This window comes from Oncorhynchus clarkii, chromosome 4 (genome assembly GCF_045791955.1).
Source record: "Oncorhynchus clarkii lewisi isolate Uvic-CL-2024 chromosome 4, UVic_Ocla_1.0, whole genome shotgun sequence".
Lineage (NCBI taxonomy): Eukaryota > Metazoa > Chordata > Actinopteri > Salmoniformes > Salmonidae > Oncorhynchus > Oncorhynchus clarkii.
The window spans coordinates 67,058,058-67,068,990 of NC_092150.1; positions in this window are offsets into that span (position 1 = coordinate 67,058,058).

The window sequence follows — 10,933 nt, forward strand, 5'->3', positions numbered from 1 at the left end:
GAGTATCTAAAAAAATCAGTGATTGAGTTAAGTGTATATAACTTCTGAAGAGGCAGGACACAGAGGACGAAACTATAACGAGGGTTCATTGGCCTCCGTTCCCTGTGTGATGCAGACATGATCAATCCAACTATAGCCCACTCCGACTATAGCCCACTCCAACTATAGCCCACTCCAACTATTGCCCACTCCAACTATAGCCCACCCCAACTATAGCCCACCCCAACTATAGCCCACTCCAACTATAGCCCACTCCAACTATAGCCCAATCCAACTATAGCCACCTCCAACTATAGCCCACTCCAACTATAGCCCACTCCAATTATAGCCCACTCCAACTATAGCCCAATCCAACTATAGCCACCTCCAACTATAGCCCACTCCAACTATAGCCCACTCCAACTATAGCCCACTCCAACTATAGTCCACTCCAACTACAGGCTGACGTGGGTTCTCACGTGAATGACGCGAGAGCAGGGTTGGCCTTTAAATAATGGCATTTCCTCTTCTTTAAAATACACATCTACAAGGCTTTCTTCATGCCTACAAGGCTTTCTTCATGCCTACAAGGCTTTCTTCGTGCCTATTTTCTCGATATGAGGTTGTTTAAAGAGAAGAACATACCCTTGCATTTCTATGTTTTGAAATATTTGCTAGATGGAAATAAAATTATACTTGACCTTTAATTTTCACACAGCCAGCTGCACAGTTTCAGCCCTGCACCAGGCTCTTTGTTTATTCTCCTTTACCCAGGCCGTCAGACCCAACCACAGCCCTCTGAATTACAGCAGCCAGAGACAGTGTAGTGCCTTCAATTTAACCATGAACAACACCTCTGCTGTGAATCTACAACCATATAAATCTGTAGAATATGTCTATCTGACACCATGAACCTCCTCAGGGGAATGTAATTATTCTTTCAAATGATCTGTAGCTACATGAAAGTGACTCCACTGTGATGACCCTATAAATCTAACTTCTTATAGAGCGAGATAGGCAATAAAAACACAGAAACCCTCACACCCTTCTTAAATGTTGATTTTATATTGTTCTTGGTCTTGGGGTGCAGCATAGCTTAATAGTTAGGGAGAGTGATGTCGGAGAGCTAAAATATGAATGGGGGTACCATGAGAAAGAGTCACATTATGACGGGGTGGAGGGTGTTGTGAGTGGTGCCTGTGGTCCTGAGTCATCACCATGGTCCTGATACCTCAGCATCCTGGCAGTATGTGGGAGTCACGCGGCCGGCTCCAGCTATGGGACAATAACTCCTCACACCCTGGTGCTAATTGACATCTTCCAACAGTAAGCGTTTACAGAGCATTACTGAGGGTGAGCAGGACCACAGTAATGTGGAATGCCTGTGTGGCTCATTGAACCCAGGGCATGTAGCCATGTGAGAAGAGATAAATGGAGGCACACTTTTTGTAGTGTACATGCCAGATATGTTCACGAGAACAAAGCTATACTGGCACTGTTGACCTCTGCCTGCAAGCTGCAGAGCTGATTATATTTTTTACAATTCATACAGTTATTTCTGCCTTTTTCAGTGCAAAACATATGGTACTGTAAAATATCAGATGATGTACTCAATGTGCTCCTCATTTGTCTCTCTTTTCAGAGGAAACACTGTGGTTAACGTGTGAGGAAGTTATCGCTCCTGTCATCTCTGCGCACCAAATCCACCACAAAGTCATAGATCTATCATCAACTTTTGGCAGAAGTAAGCTTCAGCTCTTGCATGGCGTTGAGTATTTGTCGCACCCTGTAGCAGAAATGAGACAAGAGGACAGTGCTAGTAGAAACTCAGCTCTTTTGACCATCAACACAGCAGTCAAACAAACATAGAGTGCAGTACAGTGGGGGGTAGTGGGGTTGACAGCAGGCCAGGCAGGGTGAGAGCGGACACATCTGACTGCACTGTGTTTAGATGTGTCATTGGAGAGGCCCTGAGAGCCCCCACTCTCTCCCCTGTGGCTGATCTAAGTATTCTGGGTAAATAAGTACACTGGACTGTTGGCTCAGCCAGCACTCTCAGGAGTCTTGACCTCAGGGAATCCACACCTGCCTCTGGGATGAAGGTTCTCCGCAGCTCTCTACAGCTACACAGGGCCGTGACTGGATGTTGCTCACCCATGCTGGGTGTTATGTAGGTTATTGAGAGAGAGCAAAGGCCAGTGGGAGAGCTGGGGAGATCATGGGGGGTGGACAGGATGGGGGGTGAGTGCAGCTGTGGAAGTCAGGACCCGCACTGACAGTGTGTGTGTGCGTGCGTGTGCGAGGATATCAAAAGCATTCCCATTAAGCAAGGCCTCCCTAGCAGGTCAAGAGGCCCAAAACAACCTCGGGGAAAACTATACCCTACATTACTGTACATCAATTTCAATGTTACTCAGATACAGGAAAAGACTGTAGGGTAGAACAACCTTCACTGCTACACACATGTTTGTTATAGATTATCCCTGTAGGCAACATTATGTTCCTATCAAAACATTGAAACCAGAAGTGAATGAGTCTATTTTCAGTATTTTTAGAAACTATTTCCCTAGAATGTCAGCCATGACTCACTATAATCATACCTGACATGTATTTAAGAATGATACAGTGCTTGCACAAATCATCAACAGATAATGATAAACAACATATTAGATTCCTTAAATAATGTGGATTAAGGCCTTGTATCTTTTGACAGGGTGAACGATGGAACTTGAGTTCCTGTGAATGATGGAGGTCACCTTTCCTTGGACTGTCAGAGGGCACAAACAAGGGCAGTGTCCAAACTCCAAACTTCTACCGTCACCACCACTCCAATATTAGCCACAATTGCCCATTCATACAGTATGTGTCAATGCCACTACATTACTACCTTTGGCTCAGAGGCGGGTGGATAGAGGCTAGAAAGGAGGATAGTGGACTCTCCTTGACCACAGCAATGACAAGAACACTGGACTCATGATCTTTTCTTTAGGATTAGGAAATCTAAGACTTCATCATGTGAGATATACCACATAGTGTACTTTACACAGGAAAATGGAAGAGCGTGCCTCATTTGTGGAAAACATTGGGGTGGTAGGTTGCCTGGTTGTTAGAGCGTTGGGCTGGTAACCGAAAGGTTACCGGATCTAATCCCTGAGCTGACAAGGCAAAAAATCTGTCCTTCTGCCCCTGGGCACTTGTTCCCCAGTAGGCCATCATTGTATGTAAGAATTTGTTCTTAACTGACTTCCCTAGTTAAATAAAAGTAAAACATTTTTAAAAATCCATAGTAGTTAGTTCATCAACAAACTATTTCATCAAAGAGAGTTGAGGAATTCTCATCTTATCTGAAGTTTCATCTGCTCTGAAATATGTCCATGTTGAGGAGTAAAGATGGAGAAGGAATGGGGATTAGCCAGACAGCAAGGTCATGACCCCCTGACCCCTCATACCTCCCTGGAATGGATAAAGGTATTTCTAGAAGTGTGGGAGCAACCACAAGCATCTCTTACTAAAGTGCCAGGCCAGACTACTGGCAGCAGAGAGAATTAATGAAGTGGTGATGCGTATGGTTCGTGGCTCGCACAGCCTCCGGCCTGGGTGTGTTTGAGAGGCCGGAGAGGGGAGAGGGGAGAGAGGCTTGGATGATACTGACTCGGGGGAGGGGTAAGAGAGGATATGGCCATTTAAACTAACTGATAGTATTGTGTTGTGTTGAGTCTCCCAGAGTCTGCAGTCTCTCAGCAAAGTCCCATTTTGTGGCTGAAGAACACAGCTGTGTTCTCCTGGGTCAATGACAATGACTGTTTCAATTAGTTAACAAACACACTGATGAAGAGACAGATTTATGTACACGGGACTGTTAAATGCACAATAAACACCCCTGAAACTGCAGTTTAATTGTGTCTCCTGAATAATGTCTATCAAAATGAAACCGGGCATTTACATCATTTGGAATAGCCTTGTAATGATTCTCCATGGTACAATTCTCTTTGACCTTCTAGCAAATGTTTCTTACTCAATCTATTGTCATATATTTAGTAAAGGGTCTTGGGGGATGAAAGATGACACAAATATCATACCGATTCTATTTGAGTTTAAGTGACAGTGACAACGGGAAATAAGTCCCACCGTTAAGTGTTCCCTTGTGTTTAGTCAAGGCTTTTCCAGGTCAAAAGCATCCTTCTGCTCCACCAATAGGAGCAAAGAAAAAGAAGGACAATAACTCCTCAGAGAGCCACTAACAGGCCAAGAACAACAAGCACACTCATGGACTGTCAACGGAAAAATTCTGAGCTGCTGTAGCACAACATTCCATTCTCTGTGTGTGTGTGATTAGAGACAGATACTGTAAGACAAATCTGGGAATCATCTCCAAAAAAAAATGTGCTTTCTTTGGAGGTTAATATCTAGGTCACATAATATTCATGTATATTATACATGAATCTACTTGCATCTAAAACACATGCAAGTATGTACAGTGCAGACATGTACAGTGTTATTGGACCATTGCAAAGCAGATTAAAAGGGAACATTCAGCCATTTTGCCCTCCACATTTCCATGACATGGTAGCATTATTAACATGCTGCATATTGCTTCTTCGTTCCGTTTCGTAAAAATGTTGTGAAAATGTTGTAGGCCCATCCCAAACATTGACCCCTGTGCTCTGAGCATAAGTATCTGTTTTATTCATACTACTCTCAAACTGAGCCTTGAGCCCCTCAGAGGTCCCATCACATCCAACACCATAACAACGACATACACTGAGTGTACAAAACATTAAGAACACCTTCCCCCTCCTTTTGCCCTCAGAGCAGCCTTAATTCGTCAGGGCATGGACTCTACAAGATGTCAAAAACATTCCACAGGGATGCTGGTCCATGTTGACTCCAATGCTTCCCAAAATGGGTGTCAAGTTGGCTGGATGTCCATTGGGTGGTGGACCATTCTTGATACACACAGGAAACTGTTGAGCATGAAACAAACAGCAGTGTTGCAGTTCTTGACACAAACCAGTGCACCTGGTGCCTACTACCATACCCCATTCTTTTGTCTTGCTCATTCACCCTCTGAATGGCACACATACACAATACATACAGTAGCTTGCAAAAATATTCACCCCTCTTGGCATTTTTTCTATTTTGTTGCCTTACAACCTGGAATTAAAATATATTTTGGGGGGGTTTGTATATTCTTTCCATTTTTTAATAATGGATTTCATGGTGCTCTGTGGGATGTTCAAAGTTTCTAATATTTTTTTTATAACCCAACCCTGATCTGTACTTCTCCACAACTGTGTCCCTGACCTGTTTGGAGAGCTCCTTGTCTTCATGGTGCCAATTGCTTGGTGGTGCCAATTGCTTAGTGGTGTTGCAGACTCTGGGGCCTTTCAGAACAGGTACTGTATACAGTGCCTTGCGAAAGTATTCGGCCCCCTTGAACTTTGCGACCTTTTGCCACATTTCAGGCTTCAAACATAAAGATATAAAACTGTATTTTTTTGTGAAGAATCAACAACAAGTGGGACACAATCATGAAGTGGAACGACATTTATTGGATATTTCAAACTTTTTTAACAAATCAAAAACTGAAAAATTGGGCGTACAAAATTATTCAGCCCCCTTAAGTTAATACTTTGTAGCGGTTTGATTCAGGTTTGGACTTTGACTTGGCCATTCTAACACCTGGATATGTTTATTTTTGAACCATTCCATTGTAGATTTTGCTTTATGTTTTGGATCATTGTCTTGTTGGAAGACAAATCTCCGTCCCAGTCTCAGGTCTTTTGCAGACTCCATCAGGTTTTCTTCCAGAATGGTCCTGTATTTGGCTCCATCCATCTTCCCATCAATTTTAACCATCTTCCCTGTCCCTGCTGAAGAAAAGCAGGCCCAAACCATGATGCTGCCACCACCATGTTTGACAGTGGGGATGGTGTGTTCAGCTGTATTGCTTTTACGCCAAACATAACGTTTTGCATTGTTGCCAAAAAGTTCAATTTTGGTTTCATCTGACCAGAGCACCTTCTTCCATGTTTGGTGTGTCTCCCAGGTGGCTTGTGGCAAACTTTAAACAACACTTTTTATGGATATCTTTAAGAAATGGCTTTCTTCTTGCCACTCTTCCATAAAGGTCAGATTTGTGCAATATACGACTGATTGTTGTCCTATGGACAGAGTCTCCCACCTCAGCTGTAGATCTCTGCAGTTCATCCAGAGTGATCATGGGCCTCTTGGCTGCATCTCTGATCAGTCTTCCCCTTGTATGAGCTGAAAGTTTAGAGGGACGGCCAGGTCTTGGTAGATTTGCAGTGGTCTGATACTCCTTCCATTTCAATATTATCACTTGCACAGTGCTCCTTGGGATGTTTAAAGCTTGGGAAATCCTTTTGTATCCAAATCCGGCTTTAAACTTCTTCACAACAGTATCTCGGACCTGCCTGGTGTGTTCCTTGTTCTTCATGATGCTCTCTGCGCTTTTAACGGACCTCTGAGACTATCACAGTGCAGGTGCATTTATACGGAGACTTGATTACACACAGGTGGATTGTATTTATCATCATTAGTCATTTAGGTCAACATTGGATCATTCATAGATCCTCACTGAACTTCTGGAGAGAGTTTGCTGCACTGAAAGTAAAGGGGCTGAATAATTTTGCACGCCCAATTTTTCAGTTTTTGATTTGTTAAAAAAGTTTGAAATATCCAATAAATGTTGTTCCACTTCATGATTGTGTCCCACTTGTTGTTGATTCTTCACAAAAAAAATACAGTTTTATATCTTTATGTTTGAAGCCTGAAATGTGGCAAAAGGTAGCAAAGTTCAAGGGGGCCGAATACTTTCGCAAGGCACTGTATATATACTGAGATCATGTGACAGATCATGTGACACTTAGATTGCACACAGGTGGACTTTATTTAACTAATTATGTAACTTCTGAAAGTAATTGGTAGCACCAGATCTTATTTAGGGACTTCATAGCAAAGGGGGTGAATACATATGCATGCACCAAATTTCAGTTATTTATATTTGAGAATTTTTGGAAATAAGTAATTTTTTTCATTTCACTTCACCAATTTGGACTATTTTGTGTATGTCCATTACATGAAGTCCAAATAAAAATACAGGTTGAAATGCAATAAAATAGGAAAAATGCCAAGGGGGATGAATACTTTTGCAAAGCACTGTATCTCAATTGTCTCAAGGCAATTGTCTCCTCCCCTTCATCTACACTGATTGAAGTGGATGTAACAAGTGACATCAATGTTTTTTACGTTCAATTCTGCTGCAGTTACCAGGGCCCTTACACATTGGCGATTTTAGCATGTAAACCTTAGTGGGGCAAACAAAAAAAACACAAAATTGGGATGCATGCCATCAAAGCCACTACACAACACAACACTAAACAATACATTAATTGCACTATAACAGTGACAAAAGGTGCCCACAAACTGTTAGGGCCTACATAAACCTGTCCCAACACCTTACCACTGCTACACCTGGCTGTCAGCAGAGCCCTATCTGGCAGCAAAAACAGTTCATTCAGCCTCATTTACTGCCTTAAAAAAACATAGCTGATATTTCTGACTTGCTTTAACAAATGTGGTTTCTAATGACAATTGAGACGTACAAACTATGGCATAAGGGGACGACAAGCGGATAAGAGGCAATCCGTAATTTTGATTAAGACATTAATGAGCGAGCTAGGACAGACGTAGTCAATATGATTATTTGTTCAGCACTTTTGAAATGTATAGCGACAGAATTCAGAACATGGGCCGTCTTACTCCAAGTCAGAACCGTTGGATAAATAAAGGGGGTATATAAACAGACAAAAGCTCTTACAATATTTGATGATTACATTTATCTAAAACAGGTTAAAGGCTACATGTGCACATCCAAGTCAGAACATTAGTTGAAATTAAGAGGGGAAAATAGACCAAATTATTAGGGTGAGGCTACTAACAGCTTACTACAGAACATACACTTAGTATTACTTTCTTAGCTATAGTATACATATCTCCCTGGCATATTACATAACTTATGCAGTAGCATACAAGACATTTTTGTGCTGTGCTCACTTGAACAGGAAGATGGCTCGGCGGTCCTTAATGGGCAAAATTTGTCATCAAACTTTGTCATCAAAGTCTGGCATTCTCTGGATTAATTGTGCTTTCAAGACAACTGGGAATTCGGAAATAAATAAGGTCGAATCATGATGACGTCAGTGATCTTCAGGTCATAGCTCTAGAAAGAGGCCTGAGTTCCCGACTTACAATTCTGAGTTGGATGAACGTATTTTCACAGCCAGAACTCGTTTTTTCCCAAGTTCCCAGTTGTCTTGAACTCACTGAAGTCAGATTTCTCAGTTCCGAGTCAACAGTTGTTTTGAGCGTGGTAGAAATCATGCTGGATTGACAGCATGGCCAATGTTGAATGTTTATAATTTGAAGCATGAATAAACCCGTACTTGGGACCATACAACCACTCCACTGAATAGCAGGCTAGTGATTACTTTGCAATGCTTCTGAAACACTCATTGTTGAATTTGCTAGCTAAGATTTTGAAAGTATGATGTTGACATGATCAGTCCAATCAAAGCTACTGTAGAATTTTCGAGCTCTACCCTTAGATTTGGCAGTGACGTAGTGTCCCCATGAGTGACAGAAAACTGAGCCAATCACGGCACAACTAGAGAACATTACCTGAGCTAGGCTGAAATGCCTGCATTTTGGAGCTGCCTTACTCAAGAAAGCAAAAAAGAGACCATGTTTGTATACGGCATTATTCATTTTTCATTTTCATTTGTATAAATCATAATAATATTTTTTTGCTAAAAATGTGGGGCTCAAAACAGGTCTTAATTGATGGGTTGCCACTGCCCCCACATCAAACACAGTGCAATTGCACATGAAACAGTGCATTACTCAGCTACAGCTGGGCAAATCATTGACATGTTTGTGGTCATATAAGCCATGCTGGGCCTGCCCTAGCCATGAGGAGCCTGGGTAGTGTAGGTATACTCTACTTGTCATGTACTGTCATGTTGTCTTGTCTCTGTCCTTTCCCTTCACCCTGTCTCCCTCTGCTGGTCGTGTTAGGTTACCTTTTCTCCCCCGCTTTCCCCCAGCTGTCCCTTGTCTCCTCTAACTACCCATTCACCCCGTTCCCCACCTGTTCCCTTTTTTCCCTCTGATTAGGTCCCTATATCTCTCTCTGTTTCTGCTCCTGTCCTTGTCGGATTCTTGTTTGTTTGTGTCATTCATGCCTGAACCAGACTGTCGTCATGTTTGCTGTAACCTTGTCCTGTCCTGTCGGAATCTGCCGGTCCATCTGAGCCTACCTATGTTTGGTAATTAAAGAAGCTCTGTTTAAGTTGATTCGCTTTTGGGTCCTCATTCACGCACCGTAACAGAAGAATCCGACCAAGAATGGACCCAGCGACTTCGGATCCTCTCCACTCAGCCGTCGAGATCCAGGGAGCGATGCTAGGCAGACACAAGCAGGAATTGTCTGCTGCTCGACATGCCGTTGAGACCCTGGCCACCCAAGTCTCCAACCTCACAGAACAGGTTCACCATCTCCGCCTCGATCCACCGGCCACTTCCAGGGCTTTCGAATCTCCGGAGCCCAGAATCAATAACCCGCCGTGTTACTCTGGGGAGCCCACTGAATGCCGCTCGTTCCTCACCCAGTGTGATATTGTGTTTTCTCTCCAGCCCAACACTTACTCCAGGAGCACTGCTCGTGTCGCCTACGTCATATCTCTCCTTATTGGACGGGCTCGTGAGTGGGGCACGGCAATCTGGGAGGCAAGGGCTGAGTGTACTAACCAGTATCAAGACTTTAAGGAGGAGATGATACGGGTTTTTGATCGATCTGTTTTTGGGGAGGAGGCTTCCAGGGCCCTGTCTTCCCTATGTCAAGGCAATCGATCCATAACAGACTACTCTATTGAGTTTCGCACTCTTGCTGTCTCCAGTGGCTGGAACGAGCCGGCCTTGCTCGCTCGTCTTCTGGAGGGTTTCCGCGCAGAGGTAAAGGATGAGATTCTCTCCCGGGAGGTTCCTTCCAGCGTGGATTCCTTGATTGAACTCGCTATTCGCATTGAGCGACGGGTTGATCTTCGTCACCGAGCTCGTGGAAAGGAGCTCGCGCTCTCCGTCGCCTCCCTCTCCGCATCACTACCATCTTCCTCTGCCGGCTCGGGTGCTGAGCCCATGCAGCTGGGAGGTATCCGCATCTCGACTGAGGAGAGGGAACGGAGAATCACCAACCGCCTCTGTCTCTATTGCGGTTCCGTTGGTCATTTTGTCACTTCATGTCCAGTAAAAGGCCAGAGCTCGTCAGTAAGCGGAGGGCTACTGGTGAGCGCTACTACTCCTGTCTCTCCTTCAAGATCCTGCACTACCTTGTCGGTCCATCTACGCTGGACCGGTTCGTCAGCTTCCTGCAGTGCCTTAATAGACTCTGGGGCGGAGGGCTGTTTTATGGACGAGACCTGGGCTCGGGAACATGACATTCCTCTCAGACAGTTAAAGGAGCCCACGGCCTTGTTCGCCCTGGATGGTAGTCCTCTCCCCAGGATTCAGCGTGAGACGCTACCTTTAACCCTCACTGTTTCTGGTAATCATAGTGAAACCATTTCTTTTTTAATTTTTCGTTCACCTTTTACACCTGTTGTTTTGGGCCATCCCTGGCTAGTTTGTCATAATCCTTCCATTAATTGGTCTAGTAATTCTATCCTCTCCTGGAACGTCTCTTGTCATGTGAAATGTTTAATGTCTGCTATCCCTCCTGTTTCCTCTGTCTCTTCTTCACAGGAGGAGCCTGGTGATTTGACAGGGGTGCCGGAGGAATATCACGATCTGCGCACGGTGTTCAGTCGGTCCAGGGCCACCTCTCTTCCTCCACACCGGTCGTATGATTGTAGTATTGATCTCCTTCCGGGAACCA